Source organism: Culex quinquefasciatus, chromosome 1 (assembly GCF_015732765.1).
Source record: "Culex quinquefasciatus strain JHB chromosome 1, VPISU_Cqui_1.0_pri_paternal, whole genome shotgun sequence".
Taxonomy (NCBI): domain Eukaryota; kingdom Metazoa; phylum Arthropoda; class Insecta; order Diptera; family Culicidae; genus Culex; species Culex quinquefasciatus.
Genome location: NC_051861.1, coordinates 85,580,415 through 85,599,503, shown reverse-complemented (window position 1 = coordinate 85,599,503; position 19,089 = coordinate 85,580,415). Strand labels below are relative to the sequence as shown.

Here is a 19,089-nt window from a genome sequence, read left to right as displayed (position 1 = left end):
TAGCATAGTTTAAGGGTCAAGCTCTACAATCAAAAAGAAGAAAGAAAATAATTGTGATTAGATTATCCGAAGTGAAATGCCTTGGGATAATCGAGGCGGTAATGTATAATTTCCAATTAACCATTCCAAATCATCGTGAAATCACTTATCACTTTGTATTGCCGATTTAGAATTTTGATCATTTGTTACAATTACCTAAAATTCAGAACTGCGGAACCGAGTAGCATTTGAGGTGACTCCGACACCTACTTGCCTTCGAAAATTGTGTGTCTCATACTCCAGATTTTAGAGATCTAAGAACACTAAAAAGCCACCTCCACCAACTTAAACGTCGACTCCAACAAGAACTTCTATGAAAAGAAGTTTAAAATTATCCGACGCCGACTCCGAATTTTCAAATGAACTCGTCACTTTTTCCGACTCAAGATTTTTAAGTTGTTAGAAAAGTAGCATCTAACAAGACCTCAACCAGTTAGAATCAACACGCCCAGTAAGAACAGACAGTAAAAATAACTCATCAAAACTCAAAACACCTCGGCACGCAGCAACCAAAGTCACCCCTCGCACCACAAAACTCCTTCCATGCGCTCCTTGCTTCAACACGGCGCCGTGGCTTAGTTGGTTAAAGCGCCTGTCTAGTAAACAGGAGATCGTGAGTTCGAATCTCGCCGGAGCCTATCCCAACATTGTGGGAGAAATCTTTTTTTATGCTACCACTAATCTACCAATCACGCAACTTATCGTTTCGTGAAAGCTTTCCGCGAAGTTTTCACCGCCAACTTTCTCGTGCAAGTTTCGTTTTTACCACATCGTCGTGAAGAAATCGTCCCAAGAAAAAGCGCACCTCTTTTTACGACTTTCTTTACCGCGCCACTCACACACACACTAACGAAGCCGAGTCGTCACTCACACTACCTGAGTCTTAGCTCCGCCCACTATCAACCCATATCGTGGTGTGCGTGTGCCTGGGGAAGGTGCCGAACACAGTCAAACCTCGGAGAATCACGGCGCACGAACCGCTCACTCACTCACGGTTTCGTGAGTGCTCGTGAGTGAATGGGTTCATGTTTGAGTGAACTCTTCAAGGTGTGCTGTTTGATTCAGAAAACTTTTCGCTTTCGCTGACGTGTCACGCGTTCGTGCCTTCGGGCTGTCATCTGGCTGGCTGGGTGTTGGTGTGCGTGCGTGAGAGAGCTGTGAGTGGGTGTGAGTGTGTGCGGTGGCACGAAGATGCGACGCCGACTGCTTGGATGCTGTCGGGAAGCTGGTCGCAGTTGAACGATAAACTTCGTTGACGAAGGGTGAATCCATCGTGGCAAGCGTCGCGATGAACGACGACGAGGGTAGCGAGCTGAACTGTCAGTTTTTGTTGTTTTGGGGTTTGTTGTTGGTGGTGGTGGCGGCGCTAGCTTGGATGGTCTGATTTTTTAAAGGCGGCTTTGTTTATGATTTTTCTGTTTACAACTTTGGTGAATGAAACTTGTGAAGTGAAGTGAACATTTTTAGCGATTGGCAATCCAGTTTTTTTTGACAATGATGAATAAGCCAAATGAAAAACTCCGAATATTTTTTAACAACTATTGGCTTTTTTGTCAATCATAATGTGGATTTCACAACTTACACTTAACAATAACGAATTTGAGAAATAGTTAAATAATTCAATTTTGATATGTTTGTTTTGGTTAGTGAAATCAGTAAAAAGTCTTTTAAAGGCACAAGTTTTAACGAAAACTCATCAATTCAGCATGTTTATGGCAAACTCTCGTCAATCTCAGCAAGTTGCAGCTTGAAAATGACAGATGAAGCAGGCTAAGCCTACTTAGGCGGTCTTACTATCCATCATCTAAATTGCACGTAATTAAATCTTAGCCCGAAAAAGTGGCCCCACAGCGAACCAAAATAAAGCAACAATAAACAAAAATCAGAATCTTCGTCCATTATGGCACGCAGCGCCGCACGGAAGAAAGTCCGTCGGGAAAATGACAGGCTCTAAAACAAAAGTCGCTGTGATAATCGTAAAAAAAGGTGGCGAATGCTTAGTCTTATTCTACCGGGATTAAGGCAGTGTTACTAGATCGGACGGAAAAGAGAACACCTATTTTTTTTTCTTTTGCAAAACAAAAACAACGAAATAATTAAACACGGTGCCGTTAGGCCCCAACTCAGTTTTTTTTATGCCGGCTCAGGGGATTGTTCCTATAAAACTACGCGTGCACGTTTGAAGCGTGATTGATTGTTCTTTTTTTGACACGTTGAGCAGGTTTTTCTTTTATTCATAGAGGAAAAAGTGAAAAGTTATAAAAAGTTTCTGCACCTTTGGGAATTTCACCGGTCGTTTGATTCAGATCCACCTCGGCGTGACAATTGGCACTGCTGGCGAGAGGTGATTTATCGGATTTGTCACTTTTGATGTCTGCTGCTATAATTTTTGCAAGTAGCAGATTTTTAGAAACCGTACTGAACTGTGACTAAAAGTAAACTTGAGGAAATTTTCAAGTTGCTTAAATAAAATACTGACAACAAATGCGTTTTATGATTAACATTTTTACATGTTTTGCTGAGCAGTTCTCTACGGAATCGGTATTTTTTCTTTAATTTTAATTTTTGTATTTTTTAATCCGGCTGAAACTTTTTTGGTGCCTTCGGTATGCCCAAAGAAGCCATTTTGCATCATTAGTTTGTCCATATAATTTTCCATACAAATTTGCAAGCTGTCCATACAAAAATGATGTATGAAAATTCAAAAATCTGTATCTTTTGAAGGAATTTTTTGATCGAGTTGGTGTCTTCGACAAAGTTGTAGGTATTAGGGTGGGTACGGATTTTGAAAAGTTCTCAGATCAAGTTCTGGTGTGGTTCCCCTTGTAGGGCATACCCAAAGGGACTCTCACACCAAATTTCAGCTCATTTGGTTGAAAGCTGGCTTGTCTCAAGCGGGTTCAATTTTACATGGAAATTACTATGGGAAATTTTGAATTTTCGTTCATTTGCTCCTACAGGCCTGGGGAAAACATGTAGAAACTTCTAGGATGGTCAGAAATGAGCGGAATCGTCTGAAGAACAACTTTCTCTAAGAGACCAGGTCGATTCGTTCAACCCCCATCGAGCTCAACGGCAATGCATCCGGGGTTTTCGGAACCAACGGTTTTCCCCAGAAAAGCAACAAATTTTCCTTAGCATGCTATGAATGCTTGATGAACACCGCGACGCCACATCTCAAACAATTACCACGTGGATTAGCATCGCCTATAAAAAATTACTTTTTATTACTTTTTGAACCATAGAATTAAAATTTATGGTGATCCTGATACTATTTAACTGTATTTTAAACCTCCAAATAAGAAAAAAAATGTTATGGTGCAAATTTTACAATCACGTGGTAGCTGTTTGACATGTGGCGTCGCGGTTTTCATCAAGCATTCATAGCATGCTAAGGAAAATTTGTTGCTTTTCTGGGGAAAACCGTTGGTTCCGAAAACCCCGGATGTAGGGTATTTTAACCATTAGTGGACCCCCTAGTAGAGCCGATGCACATTTTTCACAAATTTTCAATATTTTAAGCACTTTTTCATAACCCTTTGTACAAAACAATGAAATCTGAAGTCTTTTGAACAATTTTGACTATTTGTTTCATCAGTTATTTGTTTTTGAGCAGAAAAATAGCCATTTGAAAAAAAAGTTTTTTTGCCTTGTTATGGACCCCCTTTTCCTATAGTGGACCCAGGTCCATAATCCGATTGTGGACCCGGGTCCACTATAGGCAAACTGTTATTTTTATACCAAATTTAACCGATATTTGATGTTTTGATGTATGGTGTAGGTCTAATGATAGATATAATGAATAAAAGATGGATTTTGCTCACTTTTCATTATAAACAAATATGTTTTGTAAACAAATTTGGCTTTAAACAACAAAAAACCTAACAGACATTTAAAAACATTTATTTCCGAAAAAGATCAGAGAAAACCACTATAAACATAAAAATAATTAAAAAAAGTAATCTTGATGCAAATTTTTCCATATTAATTTCATAAATGGTTGACCGAAACTTAATAATAGATTTGTTTACAGTTGCTGATAAAATCACGCATGTTTATTTAAAAAAAATGTGTTGTTATTGATTTATTATTATAAAATATCATTTCAAACTGCATTTATGATGCTTCAGTTAAGTACAATCAACTATAGTTTTGATTAATTATAAATTTTTTCGGCTTCAGCATTTTTGGTACTTTTAACATGAAAACAGCTATATTTATACTCATAATTGAAAAAAATATGCGTTTAGGTTGATAACAACAAGCATTTATTGTATGTTTTAGAGAAAATTTTGCTTGAATACACAGTTTTCTTCATTTTTGAAGGTTAAATTAACAGGGGTCCACTTTTGGAAAAGTTTGGATTTCGTTGTCCTATATTGGACCCCCCTAATTTTTGCTCGAAAATGGCAGTTCTTCGCTTTATTTTAGTAAAGATCCTTAAACTGACATTATTTCAACTTGCTGAAATTAAATAATCAGTCAAAAAATGATTGGATGGTTAATTCAATCATAAAATATAAATGCAGTTTTGTTGTGAAAATGCTAGTGGCCATGGCTGATTTCAGATGTCGAACTCAAAACACTTATTTTGGCAAAAAGGACAATTCAATGTCAGTCAACATTGTTTTAAATGATGCTGAACATGCCAAATAAAAGATTTGTAGACAACAACACGCTTGAAATTGTGATTTTATTGAATTTTTCATCAAAAACCCTTCAGAGGGTCCACTATAGGAAAGGGGTCCACTAATGGATAACGTACCCTATTGCCGTTGAGCTCGATGGGGGTTGAACGAATCGACCTGGTCTCTTAGGAAAAGTTGTTCTCCATACGATTCTGGCCATCCTAGAAGTTTCTACATGTTTTGCCCAGGCCTGTAGGAGCGAATGAACGAAAATTCAAAATTTCCCATAGTAATTTCCATGTAAAATTGAACCCGCTTGAGACAAGCCAGTTTTCAACCAAATGAGCTGAAATTTGGTGAGAGAGTCCCTTTGGGTATGCCCTACAAGGGGAACCACACCAGAACTTGATATGAGAACTTTTTAAAATCCGTACCCACCCTAGTAGGTATGGATATGGACTACACTGAAGAAAAAATGCTACACGGTAAAAAAAAATTTGGTGATTTTTTATTTAACTTTTTGTCACTAAAACTTGATTTGCAAAAAAACACTATTTTTATTTTTTTTTATTTTTTGATATGTTTTAGAGGACATAAAATGCCAACTTTTCAGAAATTTCCAGAATGGGCAAAAAATCTTTGACCGAGTTATGATTTTTTGAATAAATACTGATTTTTTCAAAAAATCGAAATATCGGTCGCAAAAATTTTTCAGCTTCATTTTTCGATGTTCGATGGGCGTAATATTGAATGGTTGGCCCGTTTGAAATGTTAGTCTAAATTTTAAATTTTTGAAAATATTTTTTTCGAAAAGATCGGAAAATTTCACGAATGTTTCATGTTTTAACATTGTAAATCGGACCTATAGTTGCTGAGATATCGACATTAGAAAATGGTGGGTTGTTTGGGTGAGACTTAGAAAACATCAATTTTCCTGTTTTTTAGCCTTTGCATAGCAATATCTCAGCAACTATGGGTCGCATCAACAAAGTTCAATAAAGCAAAATATAGAGAATTTTCTCAGCTTTTCAAAAATATTTTTTTCAAAGGTGGGCAAACATGAGCACTTATTTAAAAAAATGAAAAACTGCGACTATTTTCAAAAAAGTTACCTAAAAATGGCTATAACTTGAAAACGGTGCACTTTATCGAAAATTCACTAAAGTACTTTTTGATTGCAAATTCGATTTTACATCGAAAAATGAAGTTGAAAAATTTTTGCGACCAATATTTCGATTTTTTGAAAAAATCAGTATTGATTAAAAAAATCATAACTCGGTCAAAGATTTTTTGCCCATTCTGGAAATTTCTTAAAAGTTGGAATTTTATGTCCTCTAAAACATATCAAAAAATAAAAAAAATTAAAAATAGTGTTTTTTGCAAATCAAGTTTTAGTGACAAAAAGTTAAATAAAAAATCACCAAAATTTTTTTTACCATGTATCATTTTTTTCAGTGTAGTCCATATCCATACCTACAACTTTGTCGAAGACACCAACTCGATCAAAAAATTCCTTCAAAAGATACAGATTTTTTAAATTTCACATATCATTTTTGTATGGACAGCTGCCAAATTTGTATGGAAAATTATATGGACAAACTAATGATGCAAATTGGCTTTTTTGGGCATACCGAAGGCACCAAAAAAGTTTCAGCTGGATTAAAAAATACAAAAAAAAAATCGAATGACCGAAAACTCAGAGAATTGCTCTGCTTGAAATTAGCACTTTTTTTAGGCAAACTATAATGCATCTTGATAAAAAAAAAATATTTTGCAGTACCAACATCAAAACTTTGAATGCACAAACAATCACACACAACATAGCTCAACCACTTAACGAAAGTTGCCATAACCATCTTTTCACTTGCGCTAACGTTTTCACAGCGCTTTAGATATAATGTTGCATCCAACTACCGGTAACATGTTCTTTTGAACATGGTTTAGCAACTCACTAAAAAAATAATCCCGAAACATGTAATTAGTTTGCAAGCGCTATCGAAAAAACAAACGCTCGGAGTAACTTGACGTTTTACCTATTCCCATCGAAGGCTGACGAAAACCGCGAGCGAGAAGCGAAGGTAAATAAAGATCAAAGGCCTACCACCAACACCACCAGCAGCGCGTGTGAGTGTGAGCCAGTGAGGCCAGGGGACTTCCTCTGGAAACGCTACTTTTCGTTGGTTGGGACCATTCAAACTTTGGTCGAAGTTAAAATTGACAAATCTTTTTCACATCCCATACAAGGTACCTTACAATAAACCTGCTAGTTCAAAGTTCATCCTCAAAATGCTCCTAGGCCACCACTTAATTACGCATCAATTCACGTCACGTTCCGGAAATAAAACCATAAAATTTAAAATGGATTATCACATTACCACCCATACCTCCAACAAAACTTCCCCACAGCTCCCCCCTTTTCTAACGAATCCGGTGACCTGAAGGCACCTTCACCACGCCATCATCACCGGAGCCGGTGTCGGCCATAATCAGCCAACTATCGCCGCCAGCAGCAGCACCATCTTCAACGGCCATTATGAGACTCAGCATAATCATAAGCCCTGACGTCGTCGTCGTCGAGGAAAGATGAATCAGACGACACAAAAAAAAGGAACTGTGTCCCCTCCTTAAAATTTGAACGAGATAATGCGTTGACAGACGTGTAAATACCTGAAATTGTTGTCGAGCAACTGACATTTTTCCCGGACCATGCCTGGTGGGCAGTTTTCAAATTTTGAGTCCTACTTGAGAGGGGCAAAGTACCTATTTCGAACCTTTTAAATGCTCCAAAAATGTTTTTTTCAATAACAACGTTTTAAAAGATTTTTAAACAAAATTTACAAAAAAAAACTTTAAGGGCAAATAAAGGACCACTCCTCCTCCCCAACTTTAAATCTAGATTCTTGTCAGCATACTTTCGGTCCAGCAGCCACCGCCACCTACGGCAAGAATTTATGATTCCTGGGACCACTCCAGCTCCCACTTGGCCGTCGTTCCATCGGTGTGTCTGTTGACCGATGAAAGTGGTACTTTGCACCTTTCCCCACCGTAAATATCTCTGGCTGTGGCCGGTTTTGGGACGGATGAGTACGGGTATAATATGCCAACGTGGCGCCACTTGTCATACCCCTCTGCCTGGTCAGGGAGGGAGACTGGAGAAGGTGGTTCCATGAAAGACTGCAAATAGGAATTCGAAGAAGAAAGTATGCAACATTTGTAGAAACAGGATTTTTGAAATTTAATACTTAATATACATTTTATGTGTACAAATCAACCAGGAAAGCAACAGTCTTCTTCTTCTAAATTTGTTGGATTTATGGACACAAACCGTCAATTTTGCAGTAAAATTTTTAATTTGCTTTTAGTTCTTGTTCTTGTACACCCAAACCCCGAAGGTTTGACACCAACTTTTTAGTTTGACACCTCTTTAACACGGAGTTCACACACACTACCAAACGTTTGTTTTGACAGTGCGCGTGAGCGCCATGTAAAAAGTGACAGTTCGTCACTTTTTAGTTTGACTTTGACCAACCAACGGGGACGAACTAAAAACCCGATTTAATAACACCAGGGGTGAGATAGAGCCTTTCTTACTAAAGAATATAACATCTCTCAATTCACAACATCGACTTGATACAAAAAATCTTATGATGAAAGCAAGGTATTATTAATGATGTGTTTTCTAAAAGAAATTGAAAACGCAATTTTCACCAATCGAATATTTTTAATCGTACAAATTCTTAGCTTCCAATGCGCAAGTGACGACACACACCGCGGTTTTGGTTTTCTAGTTTTGGTACGAGCTCAAAAACCGAACAAAGCAGGCGCAAAGCAAAACCGAGTTAACCGCACAGTGGGAAGCTTGCCATTCAGCGTCTACGAAAGTGAGAGAGTCAGAGATAGATATTTTTACAACCGCACCACTACACACTCAATCGCAATACCTTAGGTAGATAGCCATTGGCGTCGCGAGCATTGAAAACTTTGAAAACGATATAAAGCTTAGAAGCTTCGAAAGCTCCTATTGGAATCCAATGAACTCTGTTAAATAAAACGACACGACAAATGAAGCCTGCTTAAAGGCGATTTTAGGAGCACACGGGAAACAAATAGATTGTACCCGGATGAATGTCCTATGTCAAAAAAGTTTTTGCATTAACATTGGACAGTTATGCAAAAACGGACAGAGCAAAAGAAACCGAAAAGCTACGATATCTTACATGTTGAAGGAAACATCGGTAGACAAGCTACTACGAACGAGTATTAGTCGAGCCGAAACATACGCCAGCATTCTCGCGCCAGTATTCGAAGCTCAACTTGACAACTTGAAGCGTCGAAAATCGATGCAGTGTGATTTTTTAGCGATTTTTCGGTTTAAAATTCATGCTGAATCGACATATTTACGTAGCTGGAAATGACGTCCTGGCTTAAAGTAAAACCTATACCTTTCTTTAGTAAGAAAGGCAAAAAGTAAATCGTTTTAAAAATTGATCGGGATTGCCGATCGATGTCAAATTTGTTTCAGATGCTCACTCATGGTCTGTACTATGAATGTAGCAAGAAATTTCGAATAAAATCAGAAATGAAAAATGTTGGCGAAGGTCACCAGGTGGGCTTTTACCTTTTTTTAGGGATTTTGTTTCTTATGGTAGGTCAATCAAACGGCTCTAACTCCAGAACCATATTATGAATCTGGATGAAAATTTGGGAGGTTGTAGAGCTCGAAAAATGCAATTTTTGAGATAAATAAAAGATATGAAAATGAAAAAATTGGACCATATTTTCATTTGGAAACTGTGTATTTTCTGGAAAAGTCTGGCCGCATCCGAAAACAGATGGATAATTCGAAATTTGCGCGGCAACTCGCCCAGGTTCAGCACACTAGCTTTCATCTGCATTTAGGAGAATCGAAATCGGATTTATGGGAGCTGAGAACGGCGCGACACAAAATTTTGCAAAATTTTACCACATACTAACATCACTCGACCTCCACGGAATTTATTTTCTCAAAATTCGAGGGTTCGAGATAGACGAGTTCTGTCAAGGTGAATCGATAGAGCGTCGAAAATCGATGCAGTGTGATTTTTTAGCGATTTTTCGGTTTAAAATTCATGCTGAATCGACATATTTACGTAGCTGGAAATGACGTCCTGGCTTAAAGTAAAACCTATACCTTTCTTTAGTACAGGGGTGACCAAAGTATAGCCCGCGGGCCAAACGTGGCCCGCGAGGTGATTTTTTGTGGCCCGCGGACCCATTTTGAATAGTCATGTAAAATGGCCCGTTGACCACTTGTCAAGTGATTTTATACTTTTCCAAAATCAAGGTTTATTTTGAACTTTTTTATGATAATCTTTTTTTTATTTTTTGGTAATAAAAAAATAATGAGTTTTCAATATTTTGATACCCAAATAAGGACAAAAATATGTTTTTCAAAGATCTTAATAATTGAAACAATTTCAGTTTCGAAGTGAGTAAAACTAGTAAACTTTCATAATACATTTTTGGAAAACGTTTAAATTTCACTTACGTAGAAATCTTTAATAATTGCAAAATAAGAGTATTCTATATTAATTTCAAAGTCATAATGACCCTTTCATGAACTGACCCTCAAACTTACTGTACACTTAGAAATCTTCCTCGGGATTCGAACTTTGTTCGAACTCATGACAGCTGGATAACAAGTCAGACAAAATGTTAAAATCGAAGAAATAAGGCTGTTGCAACTATTTTACAATTTATCGACCAACCCTCTCCTCACCCAATTATTAAGAATTGGCTCAAAAAATAAGGGGCAAAAATGTATTTTTGATAAACGAGCCCAAACAAGCTAAATAATATTATCAATGCAGAAAAATTAATTTTAGATTGTTTTGAGTTGATTAGACTTCTATTTCCAATGAAATTTTCCAGTTTTGTGAAAAAAAATTTGCCCTCTGAATTTTCCGAACCTATTTTGAAGGGAAGTGAAATAAACTTTGAAAAATATTTGAAACTGCCTTACTTCTAATTAAAGAAAATGTTCAAAAATAACAGATGTTAAAAAAAAACAACTATAGATGTATTTTCAATTCTTTTAAATTAAAATAACGAAATTTCATTTATTTAAATTACTTATTTTGCAAATTTGGCCCGCAAGCTCATTTGGGCTTCAAATTTGGCCCGGCCTCTAAAAACTTTGAGCACCCCTGCTTTAGTAAGAAAGGCAAAAAGTGTTGAACGAAAAAATGCTCAACTACCGGGCTGTCACTTTTACACGGCGCTCATGCACGCTATCTAAACAAACGTTTGGTAGTGTGTGTGAACTCCGTGTAAAAGGGGTGTCAAACCAGGAAGGTGATGTCTCCTATCCTTCGCCTAGACCAGACCAAAACCCATGATAAAGCTATCAGACCGAGGGGGTGGTGTCAGAGTAAAGGGATACTCTACTCGTCCATCACCATAATCTTGCAATAGTATTAGTGGGTAGCTCCTGTCTGAAAACTAGCCCATGCATAAGTGTTTGTGAGTAGCCCCTATCTGAAATCGGCTGCCGATGTTGTGGTAGATGGCGGCCTACTGTTTACATTTAGAAACGTCAAAGCGATCGAACCCCACAATTTTTTTCGCGAAAATGGGGAATTCTTTGCGGTAGCGTGGCTTTAAAAATATGTTATTTTAATGTTTGCGTAATCAGAAAGTAACTTTCGTACTGAAGTGTCGCGGTTACTACCGAATATCCGTCGTGGTCTTAATCACTGGCCGAAAAATAACGGTGGATCTGTTGAAAAAGGAGCACACTGGATTTTTTTGAAGGCAAACATAAAACCTCAACCTGCTTAATATGCACCTGCCCGACTGTTTGCACCGGAATGGCCGGGTTTGAGCTAATCAACGTTGCATTCAGTGGAGCTGTTCGGAGCAGTACGGTTCCGCTATCCGCTGCAGTAAGCTTGCTGAAACGAATTCCTCGGTGAGGTGTTGATAAGCCGTTTTTTTTTGCGCTGATCCAGATTCGAAGACGGATTGGCTCCGAGGAGACCCCGTTCTTCGAAATTCTCCTCATTTCAATCAAAATTGTCATTTTTCCAAGTGGATGAATGCACGCGGGTAGGTTTGTTGATACAATTTGGCAACCTGTTGTTTTTTGTTGTTGTCTTCTTTATCTTCTCGTAATCGTCAGAAGCTTTGGTTACAAAAAGATGGCCGCCATTGCAGGGACCTGTATCAGACCAAATCTGTTAGACCAAGACTATCAGACCAAAGAGCAAAAAGTAAACAAACTTGGTCTTCGACGTACCCAGTCCGTTCTAGCAGGATTCTAGCAGAGTTCTCACAGAGCTGGATATTCTTACAGCATTCTAGCAGAAATGTTCCACCGTTCTAGCAGGATTCTGACAGAACCAGCTTTGCTAGAATATTTCGTGACTGGGTAGGTGCACACAATTCAAGAAAAGAAAATTTGAAAATTATTTTTTTGTTTCCATTTCAATAACTGGTTTTGGGCTGCAAAATTAAACGCACGCCAGAAAATGATAAAACACTGCGTCGTCCTATACACTGACAATTAAATAAGCAGTTAAAACCCTTATTCCTTCACATTAATTTTTGATCACGTTTTCGGTTTACACCTGAACAATCTTGAAATTATTTATGCGGATTTGTTATTACTCTCTGTTTTACAAATAGAATTTATTTCAAAAAGAAGGTTTATTCTTTTAAAGTTGTCTTCCCCAAGTCCCCATGTTCAAAAGTAGCAGACCAGTTTCATGAGCTGAACTGGACCCTCCTGGGACGTGAATGTGGTTTTGCGCCATTTATGCCCTATGTGGAGAGCCCTTCTTTTCTTCGAGCACACGCGTTCACAGAAAGGGCGAGGTAGCCCAATTACCTCATAACTTAAGAGTGAGGGGCAGCATCCATCGAGGGACGTCCACTCTCGCCGCCAGAGTGGACACGGAAGCAGATAATGGAGTGCCCACCTTCGATGGCACACACACACACATGTCATAACTGGAAGCAAAAGTGAGCATAAGTGGGGAAAAAGGAAAGTAAAAAAGTGAGCATCTTTTACCACCAGAGACGGGAAAATCTTTTGGGTGGAGGAAAAGAGGGAAAATTGCTGCTGCTGCTGCGGTGTACAGATTTGAAGTGTGGAGTTGAGTGGAAAATCGCCTTCAAGGATATTTATGGGTCCTTTCAGGGCGAGCTTCAGGAAATTGTTACTAGGGGAACTATACCCTTTTCCAGCCTATTTCTATTATCGGCCTATCAGCACTTTGATCAAGAATTACAGCTTTCATAAAGTATTTTTGACTGTTCCAAAGTAATAAATAGCTCAAATAAAAATGAGCAAGAAACTATCCATTGTTGATACATCTGAAAATGTTGATTTAATAGTGGAAAACGGCAAAAGTGATGAGAATTGGTCGAACGGCTTATAGTGATTAGAATGGGTATATTTCCCCTAGGTAGTGTGTGTAATATGGATCGGTACCTTTTGTTGAGATAATGTGGAAAGTGGCTGTTAACTTTTTTTTTTAGGTTTTGATATTGTCTAGTAATATACATTTTTAATGTGACCCAAAAACAGCGCATCACAACACAGAAAAATAAATGCAGGTCAATTCAATAAATCAATAATTTGACAGATAGAGGAAATTCTCGTATGTTTGGCAGGTTAAGCTTTTGCTCCTAACTCCATCCAATTTGCTGATTTTCACTATTTAAACAACTAATTTTGCAAAACTTTTTATAGAAACTTGCTTGCTCACTTCTTATTGAGCTATTTATTACCCGATTTCAGTTGACAACGCTTTTGATTAGCTTAAATTGAATGTCAAAGTTCTGACCTGCCAACATTAGAGGCACGCTGGAATTAGATGCTGTTCCCCTACTCACCACGGCATTTTTGAACTCATCATAGTTCATTTACACGCGTTTGACAGTTGTTTGAAACTATCAATTTCAAATTCACAAAAACAAATCAATATCAATAAATCGCCGCTTCGGTGCTCTCTTGTACTAAGCTTATGGTACGTTCATTTGAAGAGCAAGTGCGGCACTGAGCGCGCCACTCGTCCCCTGACTGAAAAGTCCGTCAGACGTCTGTCGTTTGTCGTCCGTGCAATTGTACGACGTCGCTCGACAATGTCGTGCGACTTTCGCGCGAATGTCATACGTTTTTGCACCAAAATGTCGTATTTGTCGTACGATCGATGATCGAAATTATACGACATTGTCGTACGACATTCGACCGACGTCGCACGGTTTTGTTATTTAGAATGTCGTGCCTTTGTCGTGTGCTGTCATTTCGGATTTTTAGGTTATGTTGCAGTTGAAAAAAACTGTTGTTTTGTTTTTATTGTTTTTTTTATTTCAACTGTCAAAATTTCAAAAAAATATTTACTTGTTCACTTAATTTCACTTGCGGATCGCCGATTCTTCTCCAACTTTGCTTCCTTCGGGATTTGCCTTGACCGCAGCTTCCGGCTTGGATGTTGGAGGCGGCCGTGGTAGCATCTTGGCCGTGTTGGACTTTTGCTCCTCGACGCGCTGATCAAAACCCGGATGCGACACCTTGGCGACGATCTTGAACCTCCGACGGATTGATGTTTACCGGAGTACGAGAGGCTGCTTCCTTGGGTTCTACGGAAGCCACGCGGGACCACACGGGGACGCATGGTTTCCGGCAGGATCAGATCAGAATATGTTTGTTGCCTGAAAAAATATAACATCAATCAACAATTGGCAAGAATTTTCTAAATTAAATTCAGAATTCAATAATAATAATAATAAAATTTCAAAACAATACAATTTCAAATATGTAATATTCAAATATTTGGTAACTATAAAAGAAAAACTAAATTTATTTATTCTCGCTTACTTTTACAAAATGTCCTATGTACATAGAAAACCCATGGCGCATTGGTTTTTTTAAAAAGAATTCTAATTGAAGACATCTTAAAAAATTAAATTTAAAAACGTATAAAACTCAAATTACTGCAAACAATTAAAAAATCCGACAATATTATTATTATTTAAAAATTGTACCAAATTTGAGAATTCTAAAAATATTTAATTATCAAACGTTTACAAATTTCAGCATCATCATCTCATCATCAAATTCTAAAATTCTAAAATTCTAAAATTTTAAAATTTTTAAATTCTAAAATTCTAAAATTCTAAAATTCTAAAATTCTAAAATTCTAATTTTCTGAATATTAAAATTGGAGAGTACCTCAATACCAAAATCATTTACTTCAATTCGTGATATTTTTAACTCCTATTTTTCATTAGACCAAAAAAAAATTTCAAAAGTTAATAGATTTTAAATTATTCCAATTTTAAAATTTAAGAATTTTTAGATTTTTAAAAGAATTTTAAATGTTTAAAATATTTAAAAGAAATAAAAACTTTAACATTTTTAAAATTTAAACAATATATTTTGTAAAATTTTTGTATTTTTTTTTTGATTTTTTTTTAATTTTTAGAATTTTTTAAATTTGTTTTATTTAAAATTATCAAAAATTTAAGATGTGCAAAAAAAAAGAGATTTTTTTAATTTTTAGAATTTTAAGAACCTTACTTATTTTTAAAATGCGTAGAATTTATAACAAATAGAATTTTTGATAATTTTTATTTAAAAATATAAATTATTTGAATTTTAGCATTTTTAGAATTTACAATTTTAGAACATATAATTTTTAGAATTCAAAATTTCAACTCGTGCGACTAACGTTTTGGGAATTTATGAACTTTATAATGTTAGATTTTTAGTATTTATGAATTGAAAAATTTTGTATTTAAGAATTAGGGATTTTTAATATTTAAATTATTGTCAATTTTTAACATTTTCATATTTTAGAGTTTATTTTTTTTAATATTTGAAGACTTTGAGAATTTTAAATTAATGAATTGTATAATTTAAGAATATTAACAATTTGCACAATATCAAGAAATTAAATGAATTTAGAATTTTCAATTTCTTGCATTCTTAAGTTCTGGAATGCTAGAATTTTAAATTAAGAATGAAAAACTTTATAATTTAATTTTACAATTATCGAATCAAATCTGCGTTGAAGTTTTTTTTAAGCATTATTGGATTAAAAAGTTAAGAATTTGTGATGTTCATCTAATTTTTAATTTCGATCGTCCAATCGCACTCCCAGCACACCTCCTCCATCGTTTCTAAAACATGACTCACCAGTTCCATTAGATATGGAGGCAACCTCCCGCGGAAAGTAAAACACCAAACACTAACGGCTTCCTCGATCGCAAACTGGTTCCTTCCCGTCCCGTCTTCCGGAATGGCTCGCCGAGTAATCCATATTTCCCGTCCTCCTCTTCCTCCTATACCGCCACGAAGACCGCAATCTGGAATACAAGACAATTTGATTCGGTTGTCGCCCACTCCGGCCGGAACTTTCCGGCAGAAAAAGTAATTCAATATAGAACACAACTTACCTTTAAATTGGCCAAAATCCTCCCAAAGCCTAAAACCAACAACAATTTGTTCGACTCGGTTGCAATCAAGTCCGAACAAGTTCAACTGAAGAGAACTGTCAAACTGTTTGCGTCGACGATAATCGACGTCGAATTGAAGGTAAATCGATGGAAAAAACAACGTCGGGCATGTCGAGTGTTTGTCGTACGTTTGTCGTCCTTTCGACCAATCGATATCGAAACGGTAAAATCAAAACCGTGCGACAACTCGTACGACGTGCGACATTTTTCAAACAGGGTCGGTGTCAGTTTTGGTTCAATCGAACGTCATTGGTCAGTGTTCGTGGAACTCGCATGAAACTGAAAAAATATCGAGTACGGCACTATAGAGTTTCAGTTCCAAGATGACGGCGAAACTCGTGCGGAACTAGGGCGAAATTTCAAAAAGCATCATGTACAAACCATGCGTTTTGAGAAAAACGCATTTGAATGTTGAGTATAATTTTTCAATTGCCATTTTAATATAAAAGCAAAAGAAGATGTTCTAATGATAACATACGATGAAAAATGTTGCCTTTATTGATACTTGATCATCCATATTCAATAAAACATTATTTCCTTCATTATATTTAAGAAAAACAAACATCTTTTGAAACTTCTTTTGAAATCCCCAACGTCTATATCACCCTGCTGTCATTGGAGGGGAAGCTTTGTTATGATTCGTTTTTCTTCGCCGAATGTACATGGCGCCTTTTGCAAGTGGAGGGGAAGCTTTGTTATGATTCGTTTTTCTTCGCCGAATGTATATGGCGTCTTTTTCATGACGCTTTTTTCGTCACGAGGTTCATGTAGTCTTTAATTTGACAGGTTGATAGGGCTACATAAACAGACATTGCTGATGTCAGAGATTTTGTTTATGTTACTTCATTAAAAAATATTATTAAACAGACTTTACTGAAGTAACTTTTGCTCATTTTTGGTGGAGAGGTAGCTTATTAGGAGTAGGGTAGGGTAGTCATCAATGAGACACTTTTGGTTTTTAAACTTCAACGATTTTTGTATTTTTTTTTTCATTAGCATATTTTAAAGAACTTTTTGTTGCATTTTCTTTCTTTAAGTTTGTTCTAACATTGACCAAAATATGAGATCAATCCGACATCTACAGCCAGAGTTATTCAACTGTCTCATTGTAGACGCACTTGGCAGGAACAATGAGACAGCTGGGGAACAATGAGACACTCTACAAAAATCAATACTTTTCTAGTAAAACATCATGCTTTTATATTGTTCCATTGTAGGTGACTTGCTTTGAATATTTTCAAGCAATTTTGTCAACATGAAACTTCAATTTACAAAAGTTATACTAAAAAGTATTGAAATTTTGTAAAATCCATATGTTTTATCAAATAACTTTATATTTTTGGTTAAATGAAGTTCAAACTCAATAAATATGCCAAAAATCACTTCCAATTCATGTTTTGAAAGATTTCCATAGATTTTGAAAAGTTTAATGAAGAAAAATCAAAGTGTCTCATTGTTACCCATGGGTAGAAAAATGTGGGGAACAATGAGACAGACCTGGATTCTGGGTATATTCTAAATTTTGGTCAAACCCAATAAAAGGACATTGTAGCCCAACTCATGCCCTGTAAAATGACGAAAGAAATTTGGAGAAATATTAGTTTTTGTGTTAATGGCAGCCTATGAGCGAAAATGTAATTTTAAGTCATAATTTACATTTACACCCCAGAATCAAACATGTATGAATAACTTTACAAGAGAGCATCCATAACCAAAGCCACAATTATGGCAGACGTGTATCTAGTAGACACACCTTTCCCCCAAATATGATCCTGATTGATTGAAACTACGTCTTGTGAGAGCCATTTTATCATTGTTCCCCGTGTCTCATTGATGACTACTCTACCCTACTTTCAGAATATGCAATAACCCAGAAAGTGTCAAAATGTACTTGATGCCTTTTGAAATGTTTCCGTCGAACTGTGAAAGTGTTTCATTGAAGAAACTCGCGCTAATTCCGCACGAGTTTCGCCGTTATCTTGGAACTGAAACTCTAGTGCCGCCAGCCATGCCAGATATACAGATTAATCTGTATTTTACAGATTTTTCGATCCTAAAAATCCCAAAAATCTGTGTGTACAGATTTTTCAAAATGTTTATATTTGTTTCAACAATTTAGTAATTAATTTATGCTTTATATGATTAAAAAGCTAGAATCTGTTGTTAAAAAATTTAAAATGTCATAGATCAAATACGACAAGATACAGATAAAATACTGATTTATTTTCAAGAAAATACAGAAAAAAATAATCTGGCAACGTTGACCGCACTCGATATTTTTTCAGTTTCATGCGAGTTCCACGAACACTGAAAAATGACGTTCGATTGAACTAAAACCGGCACCGACGAAGTCGGCACTCAGTGCCCTACCGGCTCTTCAAACGAACGTACCATTTGTTAGTTTATTTCAATAATATCAGCAAGCAGCAAGCAAATTGATGTGTAATAAGGGTAAAATTTCCTTAGCAACTTTTCAAAAGGGCGTAACCTTGGATGTAATCAAACAATCTATCCCTTTTGCTCTAATGACAGTTCAGTGTATAAATAACACTTAAGTGCTCATAACTTTAGATAAATCTCTTCGATGTTTTATGCTCATTGTAAATGTCTTCCCAATAATTTTCTAAACATATTTAACAAGACTGGGATTCTTAAAAAAACCACCCTTGTTACAATCATGCAAACCTTGGCCAAACTCGTTTGTTCAGCATAACTTTTGATGTACTTTTCTAAACTTCATAATATTAACTACCCGAGCAGTTAAGTATTTTGTGCGGAGAGGTGGAGCAGCATAATAACAAAAATTGTTATTGAACTTGTATGTCTCCATAACAAAAAAAGTTTTTGTTTTGGTTTATTTGTCATTTTCAAATAAACCTGCAGCTGCCATAACTCTTCTGTACTAGTCAGGACTGCAGAG

General features: G+C 36.4%; 1 long non-coding RNA gene and 1 other non-coding gene across 2 annotated transcripts; one reads left to right on the top strand and one right to left on the bottom strand.

The window, feature by feature from the left end:
• The first annotated feature begins 603 nt into the window (after window positions 1-603).
• Trnat-agu lies at window positions 604-677 on the top strand. Its single transcript has one exon. It is a non-coding gene; the product is annotated as a tRNA-Thr (tRNA).
• Window positions 678-14,058: 13,381 nt separating this feature from the next.
• LOC119765138 lies at window positions 14,059-16,154 on the bottom strand. The gene is made up of 3 exons (XR_005276520.1): window positions 16,110-16,154; window positions 15,850-16,019; window positions 14,059-14,363 (listed from the first exon to the last, which is right to left on the bottom strand). It is a non-coding gene; the product is annotated as an uncharacterized LOC119765138 (long non-coding RNA).
• Window positions 16,155-19,089: the final 2,935 nt, after the last annotated feature.